This window comes from Ranitomeya variabilis, chromosome 4, assembly GCF_051348905.1.
Source record: "Ranitomeya variabilis isolate aRanVar5 chromosome 4, aRanVar5.hap1, whole genome shotgun sequence".
NCBI lineage: Eukaryota > Metazoa > Chordata > Amphibia > Anura > Dendrobatidae > Ranitomeya > Ranitomeya variabilis.
Window position 1 is genome coordinate 475643965 of NC_135235.1, and position 27783 is coordinate 475671747.

At 40.8% G+C, this 27783-nt stretch overlaps 1 long non-coding RNA gene across 1 annotated transcript; it reads right to left on the reverse strand.

Moving 5' to 3' along the window:
• Positions 1-5607: 5607 nt before the first annotated feature.
• Positions 5608-14684, reverse strand: LOC143769047 (uncharacterized). Its single transcript, XR_013214182.1, has 4 exons — positions 14434-14684; positions 14257-14315; positions 11046-11088; positions 5608-5866 (listed from the first exon to the last, which is right to left on the reverse strand). It is a non-coding gene; the product is annotated as an uncharacterized LOC143769047 (long non-coding RNA).
• Positions 14685-27783: the final 13099 nt, after the last annotated feature.

The following is a 27783-nucleotide window of genomic DNA, read 5'->3' on the forward strand; positions in this document are numbered from 1 at the left end:
ATTATTGCTCCCACTGTTGATTTCTTCACTCCAAGCTGGTTGGCTATTGCAGATTCAGTCTTCCCAGCCTGGTGCAGGGCTACAATTTTGTTTCTGGTGTCCTTTGACAGCTCTTTGGTCTTCACCATAGTGGAATTTGGAGTCAGACTGTTTGAGGGTGTGCACAGGTGTCTTTTTATACTGATAACAAGTTTAAACAGGTGCCATTACTACAGGTAATGAGTGGAGGAAAGAGGAGACTCTTAAAGAAGAAGTTACAGGTCTGTGAGAGCCAGAAATCTTGATTGTTTGTTTCTGACCAAATACTTATTTTCCACCATAATATGCAAATAAAATGATAAAAAAACAGACAATGTGATTTTCTGGATTTTTATTTCTCAGTTTATCTCCCATAGTTGAGGTCTACCTACGCCTCTCATCTTTTTAAGTGGTGGAACTTGCACTATTGCTGAATGACTAAATACTTTTTTGCCCCACTGTATATATATCTACAGTATATATATATATATATATATATATATATATATATATATATATATACCTATACTATGTGTATACATTTATTTTATCTATTCTAGTTTAACCTGTCAGTGTGATTTTACATTACATAGTTACATATATAGTTACATAGTTATTAAGGTTGAAGGAAGACTTTAAGTCCATCTAATTCAACCCATAGCCTAACCTAACATGCCCTAACATGTTGATCACGGCACTGAATTGCTGGCTTTTCTAAAGGACATCGGTGCGCATTTCTCACAAGTCACACTAATGGTCCGTGTGGTGTGCGAGTTTTTCTCGCACCCATAGACTTTCATTGGCGAGTCTCAGCCGATATAAGGTGCAAATCGCACGTATAATACGTCCGAGAGAAAAAACGATGATGGGAGCTGCCCCATAGATTAACATTGGTCTGAGTGCTATGCGACTTTTCATAGCATAGCACTCGTCCGTATTATACGGTAGTGTGACTCCGGCCATAAAGTGACACTGGCCAGATTTAAAAAAATTGGCCTGGTCATTAAGATTAAAATTAGCTCAGTCACTAAGAAGTTAAAATATCAGCCCTGCAGATAGGATGAGGCCACTGTTAGAGTACAGTTTAAGTTTTATTTTTCCAGGCCTCTTGGGTATTGGATGAGGCCACTATTGGAATAAAGTATGAGAGATCCTTTTTATTATCGGTTCTATGGAACGGCTTAGACTACTGTTGGAATAGATTAATTATGAGTAGTTCTTTATATTGGCTCCTTGTATAGCATGAGGCCACTGTTTGAGTAGAGCTTGAGTCGTTTTTTTTTATTATCGGTCTTGTGGATAGGATGAGGCCATTGTTGGAGTACAGTATAAAAGTATGATTATTTTTATTATTGGCCTTGTGGATAGGATGTGGCCTCTATTGGAGTAGAGCATGAGTAGTTATTTTTATTATTGGCACAGGGGATAGGATAAGGCCACTGTTGGAATAGAATATAAATGATCCATTTTATTATTGACCTTGTGGAAAGGATGAGGCCACTGTTGGAGTGGAGTATAAATGATCCTTTTTATTATTGGCTCAATAGATAGGATGAAGCCTTTGTTAGAGAAGAGTATAAAGGATCCTCTTTATTATTGGCCTTGTGGACAGGATTAGGTCACTGTAAGAGTAGAGTATGAATAGTTTTTTTTTATCATTGGCACTATGAATAAGATAAGTCCACTGTTGCAATAGAGCATAAATTATACTCTTTATTATCAGCCTTGTGGAAAGGTTGAGGCCACAGTGATAGTAGAGTATAGATGATTGTCTTTATTATCGACCTTGTCGATAGGATGAGGCCACTGTTGGAGTATATTATAAATGATCCTCTTTATTATCAGCCTTGTGGATAGGTTGAGGCCTCTGCTGGAGTAGAATATAAATGATCCTGTTTATTAACGGCCTTGTGGAAAGTATGAGGCCACTCTTGGAGTAGAGTATGAGTAGTCCTTTTTATTATCGGACCTGAAAAGAGGATAAGGCAACTGTTGGAGTAGAGCATAAATTATCCTTTTTTATTATTGACCCTATGAATAGGATAAGGCCTTTGTTGGAGTAGAGTATCAGTGGCCATTTAAATTATCAGTCCTGTAAATAGGATGAGGCCACTGTTGGAGTAGAGGATAAGTGGCATTTTTATTACTGGCCAATTGGATAACACCACTATTGGAGTAGAATATAAGTAATTCTTATCGTCCCTGTGGGTAGGATAAGACCAATGTTGGAGTAGAGGATGAGTGGTCCTTTTCATTATTGGCTTTGTGGATAGGATGAGGCCACTGTTGTAGTAGAGTATTTATGTTACTTTTTATTATTGGAAATGTGGACCAAATGATGCATCTGTTGGACTAGAGTATGAGTGGTCATTTTTATTATCGGTCTTGTGGATATGATGAGGCCACTGTTGGAGTAGAGAATAAAAGATTATTTTTATTATTGGCCTTGTGGATAGGTTCAGGTCACTATTGGAGTAGAGTATACATGATAATTTTTATTATTGGCCCTATAGATAGGATGAGGCCTTTGTTGCAGTAGAGTATGAGTAGTCCTTTTTATTATAGGCCTTGTGGATAGGATGAGGCCACTGGTGGAGTAGAGTATGAATGGTCTTTTTTATTATCAGCCTTTTGAATACGATTAGGCCATGATTGGAGTAGAGTAGAAATTATTCTCTTTATTATTGGCCTTGTAGATAGGATTAGGCCACTGTTGGAGTAGAGTATAAATTATCCTTTTTATTATTGACACTATGTATTGGATGAGGCCTCTGTTGAAGTAGAGTATGAGTGATCCATTTTATTATCGGCCTTGTGGATAGGATGAGCCCACTAGTGGAGTAAAGTATAAATTATACTTTTTATTATCAGTCTTGTTGATAGGATGAGGCCTCTCTTGGAGTAGAGTAGAAGTAATCCTTTTTATTATTGGCGTTATGGATGAGGCCATTTAGAGTATAAATGATCCCTCTTATTATTGTCCCTACTAATTGGATGAGGCCTCTGCTGTGGTAGAGCACAAGTGGTCTTTTTATTATTGGCCTTGTGGATAGGATGATGCCACTAGTGGAGTACAGTATGAATGGTCCTTTTTATTATCAGCTTTGTCAATAGGATGAGGCCATTGTTGGAGTAGAGCATAAATGATCCTTTTTTTATCAGTCTTGTGGATAGAATGAGGCCACTAGTGGAGAAGAGTATGAATGGTTCTTTTTATTATTGGTCTTGTGGATAGGATGACGCCACTAGTGAAGTAGAGTATGAATGGTCCTTTTTATTATCAGCTTTGTCAATAGGATGAGGCCATTGTTGGAGTAGAGCATAAATGATCCTTTTTTTATCAGTCTTGTGGATAGAATGAGGCCACTAGTGGAGAAGAGTACGAATGGTTCTTTTTATTATTGGTCTTGTGGATAGGATGACGCCACTAGTGAAGTAGAGTATGAATGGTCCTTTTTATTATCAGCTGTCTGAATAGGATGAGGCCATTGTTGGAGTAGAGCATAAATGATCCTTTTTTTATCAGTCTTGTGGATAGAATGAGGCCACTAGTGGAGAAGAGTATGAATGGTTCTTTTTATTATTGGCCTTGTGGATAGGATGACGCCACTAGTGAAGTAGAGTATGAATGGTCCTTTTTATTATCAGCTGTCTGAATAGGATGAGGCCATTGTTGGAGTAGAGTATAAATGATCCTTTATCATCAGTCTTGTGGATAGAATGAGGCCTCTGTTGGAGTAGACTGTCAAAAAAACTGAAGAAAATTATTTTAAATAAGGTAAAAAAAATCAAGAAAAACAACAAAAACCTTATATCCCAATGATACTTAAGATAAAAGGTATCCTTTTACTTATCACTTTAAAACCATGAGGTAAATACAATCAATATGCAGACAACCGTGTTGACTAAATAACCCTGACACTTAAGCCTGATTTCAACTGCCTATCAACGGAGGTTGGCACACTAACAAATAATACGAGACTGGCTCCCCCGCTCCTCGGCGGCTGTCCCTAAATCTCCTAAATTGACCCTGGGCTGGTGTCTCAGATAGACCATCATTTAAACACCACAGGAAATGAAAAGGGACAGGGATTGCCAATAGAGAAATTATGACTGGCAGATGGCAATACTAAATTAGTGTGAAAGGGTGAATTACACATTAACAAAAGTGCATAAAAACATATAGTACCTCACTAAACTGTTCCCTGCTGATATGAGATACTGTCTAGCTGCGGGGGTTGGCACCCTAATGTTCAGCAGATATGGCACCCCCCACTCAGTGACAGCTCACCCTAGGAATCCCTGAAGATTCCCTGATACCTTCATAGGCTAGCCATATGATAGACCCAAAGGGTAGCCATATTAACCAATTTAAGGCAGATTAAAAAACAAGATAACACACAAAACAGATCAAGAACTGGTGTTATATATTATATCATGAGGATAACAGTAAGACAAAAAAAGGTACTCATCATATATGATGTCCAAACAGCTCTCAACGCGTTTCACCAATTAGGATCATCAGGAGGCTCAGATACATGATACCAGAAGCTCAGATACATGGGGGCGCCATATAAATGATCCTGTTTATCTTTGGCCTTGTGGATAGGATAAGTCTACTGGTGGAGTAGAGTATGAGTAGTCCTGTTTATTATCAGCCTTGTGGAAAGGATGAGGCCATAGTTGGAGTAGAGTATAGATGATTGTCTTTATTATCGGCCTTTCGAATAGGATAAGGCCTCTGTTAGACTAGAGTATGAGTGGTCCTTTTTATTATCGGCCTTGTGAATAGGAAGACACCACTGTTGGAATAGAGTGTAAATGATTATTTTTATTATTGGCCTTGTGGATAGAATGAGGCTTCTGTTGGAGTAGAGCATAAATTATCCTTTTTATTATCGGCCTTGTGGAAATGATGAGACCTCTGTTGGAGTAGAGTATAAATGATTCTTTTTATTATTGGCATTGTGGCTAGGATGAGGACTCTGTTGGTGTATGAGTAGTCCATTTTATTATCAGCCCCCTGGGTAGGATGAGGCCATTGCTGGAGTAGAGTTTAAATGATACTCTTTATTATCAGCCTTCTGGAAAGGATGAGGCCATCGTTGGAAGTAGAGTATAGATGATCATCTTTATTATCGATCTTGTCATTAGGATGTGGCCACTGTTGGAGTAGAGAATAAATGATCGTCTTTGTTATCAGCCTTGTGGATAGGGTAAGGACACTGTTAAAGTAGAGAGTGAGGAGTCTTTTTTTTATTATTGGTTCTGAGGATAGGATAAGGTTACTTTTCGAGTAGAGTATTAATGATCTTTTTTATTATTGGCCTTGTGAATAGGAATAGGTCTCTGTTGGAGTAGACTATTGTCCCTATGTATAGGATGAAGCTGCAGTTAAAGTAGGGCATGAGTAGTCATTTTTATTTTTGGCTCCTGTAAATAGGATAAAGTGTCTATTGGAGGAGAACCATTTTTATTATCATCAGCTCTGTAGATATAGGATTATATTGTTTACATTAGTTTGAGATGTTGTGCACATGTACATATATCTGCCCTCCTGTCACTAATGAAGAAATCCGCATAAGTAACTTGAGCACATGCAAAATCCTTTAATCTCTCTGTACAAAGCCATCTGCTGCTTGTCACCTGGAGGAGGAAGCTATGTCCTTGTTGTTTCTCAGGTGCCTGGAAGCCAAAAGGGTTGGGCAGGTTTATGAGAATCCCTGACCAATGATCCTTTTAAAATGATGAGTTCCACAATTTCCTTCTGTTGTTGGGTTGGAGGATATTCAAGGCTGTCAGAGAAGGCATCTAAGAGGGTGTGAAGGTGACAGTCCAGGTATTCACACTACAAAAAAGAAAAGCTCATCATCATCATCACAAAAATTTAATATGGACAATAATTTATAGATGGTGATAGAAGAGTTCTTGTAGTGTGGATATTACATACTACAACCAGTAGTAAGCCAACCAAATAATGTAATCAGGAACTAAGGTAACCTGATGAAAATAAATCAAATTAAATTAAATTAATGTATTTTGAAAATCATCTGATGTAGATTAAATGTCCTCACAACACTTCATTTTTATCTTTCTTGAATGTAAGGAATGTACAATAAGTGCTGCTAATTCAGGACATATTTTTCACATTTCACATTTTCATATGACCTGAAGAAAAGATGAGTTCTATGCCAATACAAATAATGGCTATTCTGGCTTGGGTTATCATTTCCTTAAAACCTTTTGTAGAAAATTAAATTATGCTTCTGTTATTCTGGAAAACCACAGAATTTGGTATTTATAGACATTGCATCTGGTAGAATGTAGGCATTTTCACTTTTGTAAATCTATAAGTCCAGGGCGAGGTCGTCAAGTTGCAAAGTCAATACACCAATCTCATATGGACTAAGATATCCTTTTAATAGTCTATCTTAAATCTGGTGACAGATCTACTTTATGCTTCCTCTTTTTAGATTTTATGCTGGATTCTTCCTCATTAGGGTATGTTCACATTGGACATTTTTGCTGCGTTATTTATGCTAATTTTCACCTGCTTTTTTCAATACCAGCAAACCCTATGAGATTTTAGAAATCTCATGCACACACATTGTTTTTTTTGTTATCAGGATTTTGTGCTTTGCAGTGTTTATTTTACATAGAGCATGTCACTTCTTTCAGCATTTTTTCAGCGTTTTTCACCCATTGACTTGAATAGTTGGTGAAAAAATGCTGCAATTACGCAGGTTGACTTTTTTTTGCAGCGTATTTGCTGCAGGAAAGTCAAGGAGAGCAGGATGTGACCTCACACTTGGCTCTGCTACCTCTAGATGGCAGGCTGCATGATGCATCCATACAATCTGTCATCCAGCAAAGCAGACCCAAACCGCATTCACTTGAATGCGGGGCCCGACAATACAGTGATAGACACACTGTCATATGCATGACAGAGTGGCAAATATCACTTCTGATCCGCAGTGAAACCATCCCCGCCGGTCAGAAGACAGTGTGAGCGCTCAGCTGTGATTGGAGGTATACAGTTTACCTCTGGTCACTGGTGTCAGCTGATGGGACAATTGCTCCCATCATCTGACACCTGCTGCCTCTAATAACAGTGCAGGAGCGGATGATGGGAGTATTCATTAGCCGTTTCTGTGCGATAAATAAATAATTAAAAAAGACAACCTGTGTGGGTTCCCACCTATTTTTGATAACAAGAGAGGCAAAACTCACAGCTGGGGGCTGCAACCCTCAGTTGTCAGCTTCAGCAAGGCTAGTTATCAAGAATAGAGGGGTCCTCCACACCATATTTTTTCATTATTTAAATAAATAATAAAAAATACGGTGTGGGGTCCCTCTCATTTTTGACAACCAGCCTTGCTAAAGCAGACAGCTTGGCGCTGGTATTCTTAGGCTGGTAAGGGGCAATGGATATTGGCCCCCTCTCAGCCTAAAAGTAGCAGCCCGCAGCTGCCCAGAAAAGGCACATCTATTAGATGCGCCAATTCTGGCGCTATGCCTATCTCTTCCCACTGTCACCTTTGTATTGTCCGGTGACATCAAGCCCCCAGGTCAGTAATGGTGAGGCGTCAATAAGACGCCCCATTACTAACCCCATAGTAATATTGTAAGAAAACACAGACACCAAAAAGTCCATTAATTGAAAGAATGACACAGATTCCTTTAATAATTTTAATTAAACCATACTTATAACCTCGCCTAGTTCCACTGAAGCCCTCGTTCTCCTGTAATAAAACTAAAATAAAAAACAACAATATCACTTACCTCTCTGTTGTTCTGTCCCACGCCGTAATCCATGTCTGGGGGATAATTAGTTTTCAACCTGGACGGTGCCAAGATGCGACTGTCCAGGCTGAGAACCACTGGTGAATGAGCTGCTGTGAGCTGGGAGAATTTCACTGGGAGAATTTCACTGCCATGAACTCACCTCTGCACCATGCGACTTTCTCACGGTGCTAGCTGGGATCTCGCCGAGGTCACCGCAGTCCATCCCGGCTGGGAACAGAGCCTCAGTGACATCACCGCTAGTCAATGAGGCTGCGATCAAAGCATCTCATTCACCAGTGAAAACTAATTATCCTCCAGACATGGATTAAGGCATGGGACAGAATGATGGACAGGTATGGTATATTGTTATTGACTATGGGGTAAGTAATCTTATTGATGCCTCTCCATTACTAACCTCGGGGCTTGATGCCACTGGACAATACAAAGGTGACATCAACCCCCTCAACTATCACCCCACTTGCCACTGCTACAGGGCAAGTTGGAAGAGCAAGGCTAAGTGCCAGAATTGGCACATCTTAGAGGTGCGCCTTTTCTGGAGTAGCTGAGAGCTGATGTTTTTGGCCCCTTCCTAGGCTATTAATATCAGCCCGCAGCTGTCTGCATAGCCTGTGCTGGTTATTAAGTATAAGGGGACCATACGTCATTTTTTTAGGGTCCCCATTTTAATAGCCAGTAAAGGCTAATTATACAGCTGTAAGCTGATATTAATAGCCTGGGAAGCTCCATGGGTATTACCCCTTACCAGGCTATAAACATCGACCCCCAGCTGTCGGCTTTCCCTCTGCTGGTTACGAACATTGGGGCCACGCCATTTTTTTCCGAAAAATAATCTTTTATTAATTAAACACTTGTACAGTAAGCTCACACACACTATACTATTTGTATTTATCACAGATGTCTGTATATCTACCTATTCTATTTGTATTTACTGTATGTAACCCATCTGTTCTATCCTGTCGGCTACTGCTGTGATTTTAAAGTACACGGCAGATGAATTGCTGGCTTTTCTTATATATATATATATATATATATATATATATATATATATATATATATATATATATATATATATATATATATATATATATATATATATATATATATATATACACTCACTGGCCACTTTATTAGGTACACCTGTCCAACTTCTTGTTAACACTTAATTTCTAATCAGCCAATCACATGGCGGCAACTCAGTGCATTTAGGCATGTAGACATGGTCAAGACAATCTCCTGCAGTTCAAACCGAGCATCAGTATGGGGAAGAAAGGTGATTTGTGTGCCTTTGAACGTGGCATGGTTGTTGGTGCCAGAAGGGCTGGTCTGAGTATTTCAGAAACTGCTGATCTACTGGGATTTTCACGCACAACCATCTCTAGGGTTTACAGAGAATGGTCCGAAAAAGAAAAAAAATCCAGTGAGCGGCAGTTCTGTGGGCGGAAATGCCTTGTTGATGCCAGAGGTCAGAGGAGAATGGGCAGACTGGTTCGAGCTGATAGAAAGGCAACAGTGACTCAAATCGCCACCCGTTACAACCAAGGTAGGCCTAAGAGCATCTCTGAACGCACAGTGCGTCGAACTTTGAGGCAGATGGGCTACAGCAGCAGAAGACCACACCGGGTACCACTCCTTTCAGCTAAGAACAGGAAACTGAGGCTACAATTTGTACAAGCTCATCGAAACTGGACAGTAGAAGATTGGAAAAACGTTGCTTGGTCTGATGAGTCTCGATTTCTGCTGCGACATTCGGATGGTAGGGTCAGAATTTGGCGTAAACAACATGAAAGCATGGATCCATCCTGCCTTGTATGGAGCATCTTTGGGATGTGCAGCCGACAAATCTGCGGCAACTGTGTGATGCCATCATGTCAATATGGACCAAAATCTCTGAGGAATGCTTCCAGCACCTTGTTGAATCTATGCCACGAAGAATTGAGGCAGTTCTGAAGGCAAAAGGGGGTCCAACCCGTTACTAGCATGGTGTACCTAATAAAGTGGCCGGTGAGTGTATATATATATATGTGTGTGTGTGTGTGTGTGTGTGTGTGTGTGTGTGTGTGTGTGTGTGTGTGTGTGTGTGTGTGTGTGTGTGTGTGTGTCACTGACATCTATATATCTATCCATTCTATGTGTATACATCTATTCTATCCATTCTATTCTAACCTGTCACGCTGTGATTATATTGTACGCCGCACATGAATTGCCGGCTTTTCTTCTATCGACCTGTGTAATATAAATACATATATACATATGTTTGTCACTGACATCCACAGCATATATCTATCTATTCTATGAGTATATATATCTATTCTATTCTATTCTAACCTGTCAGTGTGATTTTACTGTAGGGCACATGAATTTCTGGCTTTTCAAAGGATCTACAGCAGGGGTTGGGTACATTTACTTTTTCCAGCCGGGGGCCATTTGGAAATTTCTACCATCATCCAGGTAACTCACCCTTAATGTGACAGCTGGAGCTGCTTCTTTTTGCTGCAGCTGTGATGCTGATCATGTTGCTTCTCACAGCTGCTTTTCCAGGGGTGGCATGAAGATCACAGGGAGACACAGAAATCACAGTGGGGGCACAAAGATCAAAGGAGGGCACATAGCTGGGGGGCACAGAAATCACAGAGGGGCACATAGCTGAGGGACACAGATCACCTGCAGACACAGAGCTGCCAGCACAGCGATTGCTCTGGACTCTCTGGCAGGCCAGCAGCTCCTTCTGGGACAGGAGGATGGGAGAGCATTCGGCGCTAACCCTGCCCACCCCGTAACTAGCCCCGCCCAACCTGATGACATTATTCATGTGCAGGGCAGGCAGCGTTCTGTGATGAATGCTGCGTGCCGTGCACTTGGAGTTAAAGGGCCGGTAGCCCACAGACTCCGGGGACCTTCCCATGGACCGGAGATTCCCCACCCCTGATCTAGAGATATGGTTCTACAGGAAGTAGTTTTTTTTCTCTGGGGGCACTCAACTTTATTAGCATGCACAAAGGTACACAAGTTAGCCCCAAAAATGCATGATAAAAACGCACCAAAAACGCAACAAAACATGCATTTTTCCTGCCAAGAAATCAGGTTTTGCTGCAGAAACAAACATAACAAAATTGCCCAGTGTGAACTTACCATTAAATATATTACAAAAAGAGCATACTGAGAAAGTATGACCTTCAAATAACCTTCAGGTGTGAGAGCTTGTGGAGCACAATTAGACTTACCAGTTCATTATTGACACCGAACATGGCTGCCTAAGGACCAGAACTGTAGACACAAACCAGAATAATGATTAGCCCAGTCTATCTATCTATCTATCTATCTATCTATCTATCTATCTATCTCATATATATCTATGTATCTATGTATCTATCTATCTATCTATCTATCTATCTATCTATCTATCTATCTATCTCATATCTATGCCTCTACATATAAAACACAGAATATTTACATTCACTTTTAACAAATCTAATTTTGATACAGACAATAATATATAGTAAGCAATCATGACTTCCATGTTCTAGAAATATCTATAGCATTATTTATACGATGCAACAGTGAGAAGCAATAAACTGGTAAAGATGATTTCAGTATAGATGTTGCCGTTACCACACAAGGATATGTATATTGCCTGTAAAACAGCTTGCTTCATACACTGCAGCGTGGAAGAGCATTTCCGTGATAATGACTGTCATCCAGTGTGTGTGTGTATGGGGGAGCGGTAATGCTTTCCATGTGGATACTTTTTGTGTTTTGCAGTCAAATGAACACCATTGCACGTGCTGGGGCCATAGCTGCCTTTGGAAAGTTTATTTATTAATAATATATACCACCACGGCTCTGCATGTATATGGAAGTGCACATAAATATTTGCTATACATAGTCCTGAGGATATAAACATGCAGTAACTGTGAGAGCCAGGGTCTGATGTGTCTCTGGCCATCCAGCCGCCCCCTCCTCTCTGCACAGAAGATTGATGCTGTGTATTTGTAATCTGCTGTAGCCCACTGCTCCCCGCTGCTCCCCATCTCCCAGCATGCACTGCTCTCCCTCCACAGGCAATGTGCTCTGGAGCTCAGCCTCAGCGTGACTGGACTGCAGAGTCTTCTTCCCGACCCCACACCTCCCCCCTACATGTCTCTTTTATCACAAGGTGGGGGGTAAGGAGGGGGCCCAAGTTCCCTCTCTAATATGCCTAATATTGGCTATAGAACAGAGCGTCTTTAAATCTGTTTTCAGCAAAACAACAGATTTCGGATGTGGTAAAAACACAGAAATATTATCAGCCATCCCAAATCCAGGGCACATGATATAATCTGTGTAATCCCTTGCTTCGGCCCCAGTATATTTCCTGAGACACATGCAGCCTTCAGTGTGACCAATCTAAGCTGCTCCTTCTCCGAGTGATGCTCGCCGTTCACATTGAACTTTACAAATAGGCCTTTTTCTGTGAGTTCCCTTGAGCGACATTGATTTCCTCTGTAAAAGAATGGAAAGCTTTGCCGAATGTTTGTACACAATATTAGAAAAATGAGTAAATGGTGAGAGGCTGATATCTGTATTTACCTGAAATTATCATGTTAACTTGGAAACAGATTTAAGAGAAATCCAAAAAGCATCCCATACAGCCACCAGGAAAGATGCATACATTTCCTTCATTAGTGAGAATGCCTGTGGCCCCTTATAGTCCCCTGTTGGCTATTTAATAACCTGCAGCAACTACCGCAAGATTAAATAAATGGCTGATGTATGGGTCTATGATCAAGCCTAGAAAAAGTTGCTATTTGTCAGTGGCCTTTCCCTGCAATCTCTGTATCTTTTTATGCTATATGGTTATTGATCAACCTCTGATTAATCACTGGGGATTACATAGAAAAATGGGGACAAAATATATCACACGCGTAGAGGGGCGAACATAGACACCTGTGCAAATATGAATGCGGTGATGGTTGACAACCTAAGTAGTGTAGAGGAGTGAAGGGGTTAATGGTGACATGCCTTAAGATTTAGGGAAGGGCATATAATTACATCTGTCAAGGCCCCCATGAGATGAAATCAACCGAACCCGCTGATCTCGGTGGGAATGGCCAACTATCTGATGCATGCAGGGGGCTTCCTAACTCTCCGTTGACAGATGATGTCAGCAGAAAGAAGGATTGTGCCATTGGAATTTAAGCGGATGATCGATTTTTATTCAGGGGGTGTAAGAGGCTTTCCTTTCTCTCCCCGATTGAAACACCTGAACGCCTGGCCAATCCGAGTGATCACGAGTACGAGGGAGTCAGAAGAGGTAGCTATCTGCCATGATGGTTCACTTGACAGCTGTGTCTCCCGATTCCCCAAACATAGGAACGTTTGACTCAGTAGAGCGCTTCTGTGTTCTTTATGATAGAGTCACTATAGACTCATCTGACAGTGGCTGATAAACCAGAGAAAAAAAAAGAATCAGTTGCTAAAATTCAGCAGCCTTGATCCTTTTCTCCCTTGACGTTATATTTAAAGAATGTGTCAGGAGGCCACCAGGCACATTAGAATGTCAGATCATTCCGCTGGTGGGTTTGGTTGACTTTAGTATAATTTATAATATGTATTGTATGTATAATATATAATTTAAGGTCCATGGCAAATAAGTAGTTAACACCCCTGAAGGAAATATGAAGATTGTAGATAACATATCTGGCTATCTACTGCTGTGGAAGGATTTATGATAACATTACAGGTGATTTGGGAAGTCAAAAGGTTAATGATAACATCCCTGGTGGTCTAGGACAGTGAAGGAATAAATGATAAAATACATGTGAGATAGGAGAGTGAAGCAGTAAATAACATTCCTGGTGGTCTAGGTCAGTGGGGGATTTCGACCATAACATCCTTTGTTGCCTGGGGCAGTGAAGGGGTTAATAATAACATCCTTGTGGAAATGACAGGGTTAACTATGTGTATAGAATTTAACAACTGGTACAGAAGCTGTTATTTTATTGATGCCTTGCTCTTCTATAAAGTCATATCCTGGGTACTAATCGGGACTGCTCAAGAGATTTCTTCTTACTAGAAGTAGGTGAAAGGGATGAATGAAGGTGGTAAAGCACAAGGGCCTAGCAGGTGAATTAGCCCTCCGACCTTTTCTGCAACTCCCTTTGAAATTGCTGGCCCTCTTGTCATTCAAGTGATTGAGAGCTTCAAGTTAAGTGACATCAATGGTACCAGTCTCCGTACACCCCTGGTGGGAGGAATGTGTGCCAGTGAGTCGCATGTATACCATACCTCCAGTATTGTAAAACTTGGTCATAGTGAAGTATTACAACTTTTTGACTATGGGGAATTTTTTGACCGCACCAACATAAGAGCCCTGTGCTGAGCAGTGAGCACTGTGCCGCTTTTAGTTTGGACATTTCTGACAATGTACATATGAATATACACACACTGCCCTACCATCACAGACTCCTTTAGACTGGACATAGGCTTGTCTTCAATTCAACTTTTTTGTGACCCTAGACAAAAGAACATATATTTTGATGAACTTTTCTTACTATAAGTTTGTCATTGTATTGAAGGAAACTTTAAAATTAATTAGACTAATTAGCACCTAATTGGCAGCTATTAACTTACCTGTCTGATGATGCTGATGACACATGTAGCCCTCGAGCTGGGTTATCATCAGACCCTTCAGAAAGTCTGAAAGATATTGGAGAAAGCAATAAGATTCAATGAGATATGGGGATATAGTCTCTGAAAAGAAGTGGACAAGAAGTACTTCTGAAATTGGTGCCAATGCTAGGTGATGTCTGGGTGGTTCCCTTCAGAGGATTTAGTGTCAGTTGGTAGCTTGCTGACATGTTAAAAGTTGGATGACAAACTCATCGAATACCTACGGCTGCACCTTGTTGAAGAAATGTCGTCGCAGCAGCACAGCGAGGGTACTGATCACCATAATCGTGGTACACATTCTGCCAGGACCATCACCAGTATGGCACAGCACAAGGTAAACAGCTACTGCATAGCAGCCTGGATCTGATGTTGTAGACACAGAATAGAAGACAATCCCAGTTGTGATACCTAAGTTTTCTTCAGCTCTGTGTTCAGGTAGAGTCTCCTATTACTTTCTGTCCCTAACTGCCTTTGTCATGGGTTTTTAGAGAGGATTATGGATCAGTAGAGATTAGAAGACTACACCAGTTAAACTGACCTACGAGGTGGTGTGAGCGAGGGCAGGCATTTGGTCTTTGTTATGAATCCCAGTTAATAGGCACCATATATGTAACTAAGCAACATGTAACATGCTAGCCATCTAATAGTCATGCTACAGCACCTCCTATCTGAACGGATCTTGGACATTTGGTATTAATTTCCATCTAATCACTGTTAACAACACTGTGGTATAAAAGCAGTTTAAAAGGAATCTGTCAGCAGTGTTTTGCCACCTCATCTGACAGCAGTGTAATGTAGGTAAAAAGAAACTGAATCCAATGATGTATCACTTAGTTTACTGGGTGCTGCCTTTCTGACAGAATCAGAGCTTTTTGATGAAGAATGAAGAAAAGCTGAGAAAGCTAACACCTCCCACAGCCGGCTCTCTGTGTGCAAAGTCCATAGACCGTGAGATGCATATGACAGGAGGGGACGTTGCTTGACTAGTCCAGCAATGTTGATCTCTTAGTGATAAATCCTTCACAGTTAGTAAACAACAGCAGGCACTTTGACAAGTGACACTTCTCTGAATTCTGTGTTTCAGCCTCTATCTCTTGCTGTCTTCAGATTACATAGCAGAAACCTGCTGACAGATTCCCTTTAAGGGCAACCTTGAAAAAAAAAGTCCTCTGCTTAATCTGTTCATATGAAAGCTGGGAAGCAACCGCTATGACCACCAATACAGTGGCAGATTTACTACTTAGGACTCTGGGAAACGTTTGTGACAAACTTAGTGATATGTGTTACAGTATGTTAGGCATATTAGTTACCAGCTTTACAAAAAATGGAGTTAATTTTGGCAGACCTACTTTGAACAAGTTTCCTGGATCACTGAAGTATTCAAAAAATGGTCTAAAAAATAAACTGAAAAAACATTACCTTTTAAAAAGTTACACGCTCCTCTACTGTTAGCATTATTCCTACCGGTGCACTGAGATATTGGTAGTGAAAGTTTCCAATTAAGAGATCTGACGAACACACCAAAGAAGCCAAGTCATACAATTGGAAGCTCTCCAGGAGATATAGTCTATCAGATTTTTACTAGTGTCTTCCTTCTAAATAACTTTTTACAAATGAAGGATATATAAGGCAACATTCTACTGGTAATGAAGCTTATATTATTTTGTGAGTATCTGTTTCTGGCATTATTACTGGTGGTTTGTGGATGTCATTGATATTGAGGGTTCTATGACTCTTAATGCTATTGGAGGTCTCATGGTAGTATTCCAATGATGGGGGCTAATAAGGACACTGAATTCACCGTAACTGTAAGACACTCAGGATAAAGGTATATCCTGGTGGCCCTATTAAAAAAAGTGAAAAAAAAATGTGGTTTTCTAAAAGGGTTCTCTGTGAATATTACATTAATGGCCTACCTTTAGGACAGAATATCTATCTTCATCAGTAAGGGTTCAATTTTCAACAACCCAGATGATCAAGAGAATAGGGCAAGCTATAGCTAGAGATAAGAAAGTGCTAAGGCCCCGTCTCACATAGCGAGATCGCTAGCGAGATCGCTGCTGAGTCACAAGTTTTGTGACGCAACAGCGACCTCCATAGCGATCTCGCTATGTGTGACACGTACCAGCGATCAGGCCCCTGCTGCGAGATCGCTGGTCGTGTCGGAATGGCCTGGACCTTTTTTTGGTCGTTGAGGCCCCGCTGACATCGCTGAATCGGTGTGTGTGACACCGATCCAGCGATGTCTTCACTGGTAACCAGGGTAAACATCGGGTTACTAAGCGCAGGGCCGCGCTTAGTAACCCGATGTTTACCCTGGTTACCAGCGTAAATGTAAAAAAAAACAAACAGTACATACTCACCATCTGATGTCCGTCAGGTCCCTTGCCGTCTGCTTCCTGCTCTGACTGACTGCCGGCCGTACAGCGAGAAGTGAGAGCACAGCAGTGACGTCACCGCTGCGCTCTGCTCTCACTGTACGGCCGGATCTCAGTCAGAGCAGGAAGCAGACGGCAAGGGACCTGGACACCGAAAGGCGAGTATGTACTGTTTGTTTTTTTTGGTAACCAGGGTAAACATCGGGTTACTAAGCGCGGCCCTGCGCTTAGTAACCCGATGTTTACCCTGGTTACCCGGGTGCTGCAGGGGGACTTCGGCATCGTTGAAGACAGTTTCAACGATGCCGAAGTCGTTCCCCTGATCGTTGGTCGCTGGAGAGAGCTGTCTGTGTGACAACTCCCCAGCGACCACACAGCGACTTACTAACGATCACGGCCAGGTCGTATCGCTGGTCGTGAACGTTGGTAAATCGCTTAGTGAGACGGGGCCTCTAGAGTACATTAAGAAAAGAGGTCAGACCAGTATTGTTCAAACATTGATAGTTACTCCATTAAGGCCATGTGCACACGTTCAGGATTTTTCGCGTTTTTTTCACGTTTTTTCGCTATAAAAACGTGATAAAAACGCGAAAAAAACGCTAACCTATGCCTCCCATTATTTACAGTGTATTCCGCATTTTTTGTGCAAATGTTGCAATTTTTTCCGCGAAAAAATCGCATCACGGAAAAAAGGGTATGTGCACACGTCCGGATTTCTTGCAGAAATTTCCTGAAGAAAACCGGAAATTTTCTGCAAGAAATCCGCATTTTTTTTTTGCGTTTTTTTTTGCGTTTTTTTTAGCATTTTGCAAGCATAATTAGCTTGCAGAATGCTAAAGTTTTCCAAGCGATCTGTAGCATCGCTTGGAAAACTGACTGACAGGTTGGTCACACTTGTCAAACATACTGTTTGACAAGTGTGACCAACTTTTTACTATAGATGCTGCTTATGCAGCATCTATAGTAAAAGATAGAATGTTTAAAAATAATACAAAAAATAAAAAATGGTTATACTCACCCTCTGCAGCCTCCGTTCCTATAGATGCCGGTGTGGTTCAGGGCCTTCGGTGACGTCACGGCTTGTGATTGGTCGCGAGCGGTCACATGAGCGGTCATGCGACCAATCACAAGACAGTGACGTCACCGCAGGTCCTGAACCACACCATCTATATGAACAGAAGCGGCAGCATGCAGCGGTGAGAGGCGGGAACACTCCGGGGCCATCAGAGGGTGAGTATATGACTATTTTTTATTTTAATTCTTTTTTTTCGACCAATTATATGGTGCCCAGTCCGTGGAGGAGAGTCTCCTCTCCTCCACCCTGGGTACCAACCGCACATAATCTGCTTACTTCCCGCATGGTGTGCACAGCCCCGTGCGGGAAGTAAGCAGATCAATGCACTCCTAGGTGTGCGGAATCCCCGCAATTCCGCATTTTTAATGAACATGTTGCTTTTTTTTCCGCGATGCGATTTTTTAGTGGAAAAAATCGCAACATTTGCACAAAAAATGCGGAATACACTGTAAATAATAGGAGGCATAGGTTAGTGTTTTTTTCACATTTTTATCACGTTTTTATAGCGAAAAAACGCGAAAAAAACGTGAAAAATCCTGAACGTGTGCACATGGCCTTACACTGACTGCTGTGGCTTAAATGACTGCCGATTGGTAGATATTCACCGACTGGCGGTCATACAATAGTCTGTTTACACCGGCAGAAAGGTAAATGATGAGCACTGAACTACCTGGATGAGATCGCTCAGTGCACATAATGTAATTTGGCATTGTTCTCGGCATTGTGGGTCCCCTGTTTACACAAAACGATGTGCTGTCAAGAACAGTGATCTTTTGTGCAAACCAAAAGATTATTGAACTCTATGAGCAAGCGTTTTGCTTGCTTATTGGACGATCTACAGCCTGTTTACACTGAAAGATTATCGTGAATAAGTGTTCTTAGCTATGCTTGTTCATGATTATATTTCAGTATAAATTCACCTTAACCTCTTTCCAACATCGGGCATAAATGTATGTATACTGATGTCGGACTCCCTCCCTTTGATGTGGAGTGTGGCAGTGAGCCTACATCTTTCCTGGCACATGTCAGCTGTTTTGAACAGCTGACATGTGCCCGGCACAGCCGCAGGTGGAATCACGATCCACCCACGGCTATTAACCCATTAATTTCAAACTCTGACAGCTGCATTTAACATGCGCTTCCGGCAATCGCGTCGGAAATCTGCCCATCAATGACCCCTGTCACGTGATTGTGGGTCACCGATGGGTTGGCATGACAACCAGAGGTCTACTGCAGACCTCTATGGTTGTCACTGCCAGATTGCTATGAGCGCCACTCAGTGGTCGGTGGTCATAGCAAGTCAGCAATTCTGCTACATGCAGGCGATCTGATCATCGCCTGTATGTAGCATAGCCGATCGGACAAGTGCAGCTACTAGTTTCCCATGGAAGCTACTGAATCATATGAAAAGTAAAAACAAAATGTTTTAAAAAATATAAAAAAATGTAAAAAATATAAAAGTTCAAATGACCCCCCTTTTGCCCCATTCAAAATAAAACAATGAAAAAAAATCAAACCTACACATATATGGTATTGCCGCATTCAGCATCACCTGATCTATCAATATAAAAAAAAATAATTAACCCGATCGTTATATGGCATAACAAGAAAAAAAATGCAAAACGCTAGAATTACGTTTTTTTGGTCATTGCAACCTTGCATTAAAATGCAATAACGGACAATCAAAAGATTGTATCTACAACAAAATGGTATCATTAAAACATCAGCTCAGCACACAAAAAATAAGCCCTCACCCAACCTGAGATCATGAAAATTGGAGACGCTATGGGTATCGGAATATGGAGCACTAATATTTTTTTTAACAAACTTTGGAATTTTGTTTCACCACTTAAATAAAAAAGAACCTAGACATGTTTGGTGTCTATGAACTCGTAATGACCTGGAGAATCATAATGTTAGGTTAGTTTTAGCAAACATAGTGAAAAAAAAACACCCCAAAAAACAACTGTGGGATTGCACTTTCTTTGCAATTTCACCGCACTTGAAATTTTTTTCCCGTTTTCGAGTATGTGACATGGTAAAACCAATAGTGTCATTCAAAAGTACAACTCGTCCCACAAAAAACAAGCCCCCACATCGCCATTTTGACTAAAAAAAAGTTATGGCCCTGGGAAGAAAGGGAGCAAAAAATGAGAATACAAAACCAAAAATACCTCTGGTCGTTAAGGGGTTAAGGAGTGACAGTTGTTACATTTTTTCATGAATCAATGGTTTACATGAAAATAAGAAACTCTGCAATACATCTTATCAGAGAAATCTGCTTCTTTCTCCTCCTGAACTGACATTTCATTTTCAAAATTATCGATTCACGGGTAAAATGTGTTAGAGTGAAAGATCAATCCAGAAGGAAAAAGAAACAAATTTCTCTGATGAGATATATTACAAAGTTTTTAATATTTATGTGTACTATTGCGTTATGAAATGAAAATTACAATGACAGTTAGTACTGAAGGGGAGGCCTTTTACCCCTTTTAATTCCCTTTTACCCTTTTTAATGGCTGTTGGGGTATTTATCTTATTACTCTTTCATTTTTATTGCAAGAGATCTCTAGAATCGTCCATATTATTTTGGTAGATCTCCATGTATCATAGGATGCCTAGCCCTGCCATAGATGATCATGACTTACCACTTAAGCATGCAGAGCAGAATAGAAGGACAGAAATTACAAAATTCTAAAGTCTACGACGTCATTAACATATTTTGATCTCTGAAGCATTGTTAAGCATAACCCTATGTTTTCAATTTATCTTCTTGCTCCAACATTGAATGTTTTGTTGGTTCAGTGATTTTCTGGATTGTGCAGAAGAATTTGGTACACGCTTCAACCACTTCTGGCACAATTGCTTTGTTCTCATCTTGCTTCAAAATGCCTGAATATGAAATACCAGGACTGATACCTAAGTCCTGGCAGGAAACCGAGGAAACCGGATCTATAAGAATGTGTGAAACACAACAAATTGGGATATAATTACCAGAAGGAACACATTATATGGGTCATTGTTATACTGAGGGAAAGAAAAATGAAAAACATTATAAGATAGGAGACAATGATAACAGTGAGGGAATGGAAATTGGGTAAAGTCCCACATTCGAGACATAAACAGCCATGATGACATCAGGTTGGGAGGGCATCATAGACTCTTATTTGTGTTGTCTTGTTAGCTAACTCAAGCCCGACACACATAATATGCACTGATAATACATTAGATATGCTGGCCTATTTATTATAACAGGGTTTACATCATTTTACAAAAGTTCTTACAAAGTAAATAACCTTTGCTTACCTATTGAATGATTTGCCACTCCAGCCCCTTTGCTCCAGTGGGTGTCTCCTCCAGTCCTGCAGTAAGTACTTCTCAACCATGAATTATGAGACCACTGCAACCAATCACAGGTCACAGTGGTGATGCGCTGTGCACGGAATTGTCACCATTGAGGCCAATGATTAACTGCACCTGTCAAATGTAAGCTGTATGGCACGTGATCACTGCAGGGCCTGGAGTGATGAAGAATTCATGCGGCAAGTAATGATTATTGAGTTATTTTATAGTAATTCCTATACTTGGCCAACTTTTCTAAAATCTCAGAAAACCCATCTGTATCTGTCACGTTTTCTGCTCTTTGTAAGACACTCTGCATAGCCAGGAAAGTACCTAGGTCAGCATAGCAACTACATTCAGGACCAAAAGTGTTGGAACCCTTGAAAATGTTCCAGAATATTTTGTAATTCTCCCAGAAAATTATGGCAATCCATGGTTTGTTATACAAATGTTTTATTTTCTTTGTGTGTATGGAACAACACAGAAAAAGGCACATTGGATTTAATTTTAAACAAAATCACAAAAATGGGCTGGACAAAATTGTTTGTAACCTCTACTTAATATTTGGTTGCAAACTCTTTGGATTAAATAATTGTAATCAATCGCTTCCTATAACCATCATCAAGCTTCTTACACCTCTCAACTAGAATTTTCGACCACTTTCAATCTTTTCAGTCACGGATTATTCAGTGTAGTTTTGAAATTAGGCACTCCCACAGCATTGCATTTGATTGCCGTTATTCTGAATGTTGAGCTCTGTATATCCCAGCCCATATCACTGATTGGCACCTTTCTGCATATGCAGTGCATAAGCTGTCAATCAGTGTTAGGGCTCATTTCCACTTGCGAGAGAAAAAACGGTCCGTAATCTGGACCGAAAAAAAGGGATGAAAAGTATGTGATTTTCATGCGAGTTCAATGCGATTTTTTAATCGCACCATCCGTTTTACATCCGTATGCAATCTGTTTTTTTTCTCTGCAACTATTTTTATACAATCATTTACAGGACCATTTACAGAGCTCTATGCCACAGAATGGTAAGGTATCCGTAAAAAACGGACGTCATACGCATGGTTGCGAGTGCTGTGCGTTTTTTTCTCGCACCCATTGACTTGCATTGGCGAGTCTCGTCCGAGAATCACAGCAATACGCAGCATGCTGCGATTTTTTTCTCAGTCCGATTTCGGCTGAGAAAAAAATTGCAAATGAAAAGACACCTATTGAATAACATTGGTACGAGTGCAATCCGATTTTTTATCGGATTGCACTCGTCCGTTTTCCTCGCAAGTGGAAATGAGCCCTTAAAGGCAGTATTATATAGAGCTTATGAATATGGAGGACTACATGGCAGCAGGTTTTTCAAAGGCATAAAATAGTGACTTTATCAAAACTACATCAAGAAGCCCAGTAAGTGATACCTTGCTGGAATCCGGGTCTCTACTTTTAGATTAGATGGCAAAAACCTGGTGACAGATTCCCTTTAACCCCTTCCCGACATGTGACGGTATAGTACGTCACATGTCGGGACCCCCGCTTTGATGTGCGCTCCGGCGGTGAGCGCACATCAAAGTCGCGACATGTCAGCTGTTTTTTACAGCTGACATGTGCGCGCAATAGCGGCGGGTGAAATCGCGATCACCCGCCGCTATTAACTAGTTAAATGCCGCTGTCAAACGCAGACAGCGGCATTTAACTACCGCATCCGGCCGTGCGGCCGGATATGAGCGCATCGCCGACCCCCGTCACATGATCGGGGGTCGGCGATGCTCCTCCATTGTAACCATAGAGGTCCTTGAGACCTCTATGGTTACTGATTGCCGGTGGCTGTGAGCGCCCCCCTGTGGTCGGCGCTCACAGCACACCTGCAATTCTCCTACATAACAGCGATCTGATGATCGCTGTTATGTAGCAGAGCCGATCGGGCTGTGCCTGCTTCTAGCCTCCCATGGAGGCTATAGAAGCATGGCAAAAGTAAAAAAAAAAAGTTTTTAAAAATGTGAAAAAAATAAAAAAAACATAAAAGTTTAAATCACCCCCCTTTCGCCCCAATCAAAATAAATCAATAAAAAAAAACAAAAACCTACACATATTTGGTATCGCCGCGTTCAGAATCGCCCGATCTATCAATTAAAAAAAAGCATTAACCTGATCGCTAAATGGCGTAATGAGAAAAAAATTCGAAACGCCAGATTTACGTTTTTTTGGTCGCCACGACATTGCATTAAAATGCAATAACGGGCGATCAAAAGAACGTATCTGCACCAAAATGCTATCATTAAAAATGCCAGCTCGGCGCGCAAAAAATAAGCCCTCACCCGACCCCAGATCACGAAAAATGGAGACGCTACGAGTATCGGAAAATGGCGCAATTTTGTTTTGTTTTGTTTTTTGCAAAGTTTGGAATTTTTTTTCACCACTTAGGTGAAAAATAACCTAGTCATGTTAGGTGTCTATGAACTCGTAGTGACCTGGAGAATCATAATGGCAGGTCAGTTTTAGCATTTAGTGAACCTAGCAAAATAGGCAAGCAAAAAACAAGTGTGGGATTGCACTTTTTTTGCAATTTCACTGCACTTGGAATTTTTTTCCCGTTTTCTAGTACACGACATGCTAAAACCAATGATGTCGTTCAAAAGTACAACTCGTCCCGCAAAAAATAAGCCCTCACATGGCCAAATTGACGAAAAAATAAAAAAGTTATGGCTCTGGGAAGGAAGGGAGCGAAAAACGAAAACGGAAAAACGGAAAAAGCTCCGGGGGTGAAGGGGTTAAAGGGGTAACAGCCTGCAAAAAGATACATCACCCAAAAATATCAAATTAGTATAAATGACCTTTATTATATACTGTATAAGAATATATAAAAACATGACAGGAGATATTATATATATATATATATATATATATATATATATATATATATATATATATATATATTTATTAATAATAATAATATTATATATATATATATATATATATATATATATATATATATATATATATATATATATATATATATATATATATATATATATATATATATATGTGTATGTATATATACAGTGGGGCAAAAAAGTATTTAGTCATTCAGCAATAGTGCAAGTTCCACCACTTAAAAAGATGAGAGGCGTCTGTAATTTACATCATAGGTAGACCTCAACTATGGGAGACAAACTGAGAAAAAAAAATCCAGAAAATCACATTGTCTGTTTTTTTAACACATTCAATGGTGACAGACAGTAATGTCAGAAAATAGAAATATCACTATAACATGCACATACAGCTCTGGCAAAAATTAAGAGACCACCACATCAAAACTCTGTAATGGGCAGCCCAATCTCCAGACCTGAACCCCATTGAAAATGTCTGAAATGTAATCAAGAGGATGATGGATAGTCACAAGCCATCAAGCAAAGAAGAACTGTTTACATTTTTGCACCAGAAGCAGTGTGAAAGAATGCTGAAAGCATGCCAAGATGCTTGAAGGCTGTGATTAAAATTCATGGTTATTCCACAAAATATTGATTTCTGAACTCTTCCTGAGTTATCCCCTTAGGGCTCATTTCCACTGGCGAGGAAAACGGACGAGTGCAATCCGATAAAAAATCGGATTGCACTCGGACCAATGTTATTCAATAGGTGTCTTTTCATTTGCAATTTTTTTCTCAGCCGAAATCGGACTGAGAAAAAAATCACAGCATGCTGCGATTTGCTGCGAGTCTCGGACGAGACTCGCCAATGCAAGTCAATGGGTGCGAGAAAAAAAATCGCACAGCACTCGCACCATGCGAGTTCTGTCCGATTTTTACGCACCGGTGTCCTTTGAAAAGCAGGTAATTTAGCGCGGTGTACAGTAAAATCATGTAGAGAAATTCACCGCACACTCAATTCTGGTATGATGCAAAAAAGGTATGTGCCAAATTTATTTAAACACGATATACAGAAGATTGCCACATTGATACTTGTGGAAAGAACAAAACGTTTCGACCCGGGTCTTATTCATGGGGTTGCTCAGATCCTTGGTATATATATACACAAAACAGTGGCAGTGGTAAAGGATAAGTAAACGATCCCTTCCAGGCATAACCTTGTTGTAGGGCCAGATATAGTTTCTGTGTCCCAGGTGGATGGAGCCTGATTATGAGGGCCGTCACAATATGGAGTGGCCTGTGTAGGCTTGTGTCCTGCTTGCTGTCAGCAAAAAAATCACACTGACAGGTTAGAATAGAGTAGATATATACACATAGAATAGGTATATATACATATATATATGTCAGTGAGACACCTATATATGTATATTTATATTTAATGCAGCGCAAGATAGCATTAAAGCCGCTAATTCAATTACCGGCTTTTCATTTCTCCTTCCCATACCCGACAGGATATGAGACATGGTTTACATACAGTAAACCATGTCATATCCCCCTTTTTTTGCATATTCCACACTACTAATGTTAGTAGTGTGTATGTGCAAAATTTCGGCGCTGTAGCTATTAAATTTAAGGGTTAAATCGTGGAAAAAATTGGCGTGGGCTCCCGCGCAATTTTCTCCGCCAGAGTAGTAAAGCCAGTGACTGAGGGCAGATATTAATAGCCAGGAGAGGGTCCATGGTTATTGGCCCCCCCTGGCTACAAACATCTGCCCCCAGCCACCCCAGAAAAGGCACATCTGGAAGATGCGCCTATTCTGGCAATTGGCCACTCTCTTCCCACTCCCGTGTAGCGGTGGGATATGGGGTAATGAAGGGTTAATGCCACCTTGCTATTGTAAGGTGACATTAAGCCAGGTTAATAATGGAGAGGCGTCAATTATGACACCTATCCATTATTAATCCAATTGTATGAAAGGGTTAAAAAAACACACACACATGATTAAAAAGTATTTTAATGAAATAAACACACAGGTTGTTTTAATATTTTATTGCTCTCTCAATCCATGTGATGACCCTCGCTTGGAAAAATAATAAACCAACAATATACATACCTTCAGATGACCTGTCACATCCCACGAGGTAATCCATCTGAAGGGGTTAAAATATTTTACAAGCAGGAGCCCTGCTATAATGCAGCTGTGCTCGTGCTTGTAAGCCCCGGGGAATGAAGGAAATGTAGGTCAATGACCTATAGTTACCTTCAGTCGCGGTGATGCGCCCCCTGCTGGTTGTCCTCATATGACCTCGAGCGTGGGAAAAAGTTCCCAGGCTGCTGTTCATGAGGACATGAGCACTGATTTGCCGGCTTTTCAAAGGACACCGGTGCGTACAAATCGGACAGTAATACGGATGTCATACGGATGATGCGATTAAAAATCGCATTGCACTCGCATTGCACTCGCATGACACTCGCATGACACTCGCATACGTTACATCCGTTTTTTCGGTCCAGATTACGGACCGTTTTTTCTCTCGCATGTGGAAATGAGAACTTAGTGACAGAGCCAATTTGCAGCTAAATGACCAGGCCAATTTTTACAATTCTGACCACTGTCACTTTATGAGGTTATAACTCTGGAACGCTTTAACGGATCCAGCTGATTCTGAGATTGTTTTTACGTGACATATTGTACTTTATGTTAGTGGTAAAATTTATTCGATATGACTTGTGTTTATTTATAAAAAAAATGTAAATATGGCAAAAAAATTTAAAATTTCACAATTTTCAAACTTTTAATTTTTATGCCCTTAAATCAGAGAGATATGTGCGGTGCCCCAGGGTCCTTGTCGTCGCAGTGGTATTGCTTTCCTCTCAGGGTGTTATGATCCGGTGACCTTGGAGCCACTTGAAACTTTCTCTGGAGACGGTGGAACCTGTACTGACCGCAATCCTGAACTAACAACGCAACTAGAAGTAGCCGTGGGGTGTGCCTAACAAACCCTAGACACCTCGACACAGCCTGAGGACTAAATACCCCTATAGATGGAAATAGGAATGCTACCTTGCCTCAGAGCAGACCCCCAAAGGATAGGCAGCCCCCCACGAATATTGACTGTGAGTAGGAGAAGAATAGACACACGCAGGTAGAAAACAGGATTTAGCAAAAGAGGCCACTCTATCTAAATAGGAGAGGATAGGACAGATTACTAGGCGGTCAGTATTAAAACCCTTCAAAAAATATCCACAGCAGATAATACAAAAAGTTCCACAATCTAACTAAAGACATGGAATGTATATCTGCCACTCCAAAGAATCCAACAAGACTGAGAAAATACTGACACAATCTAAGCTGGACAAGAAAACACAAGGAATAGCACTGAATTGTGAAGCACACCGCATGTGTGCCACAGTAAAAAAAAAACAGACACTTATCTTTGCTGATTTGGCAGAAAGGCAGGAGGAACCAGGCAGAGGTCCAACACCTCCCATAAACAATTGACTAATGGCAACTAATGAATCCTGCACACCTAAATACCCCAGTCAGAACTGCAATCAGCAGACACACCTGACCAGGACTGCAACCCAGGGACAACTGCATTACCACCTACTACCACCGGAGGGAGCCCAAAAGCAGAATTCACAACA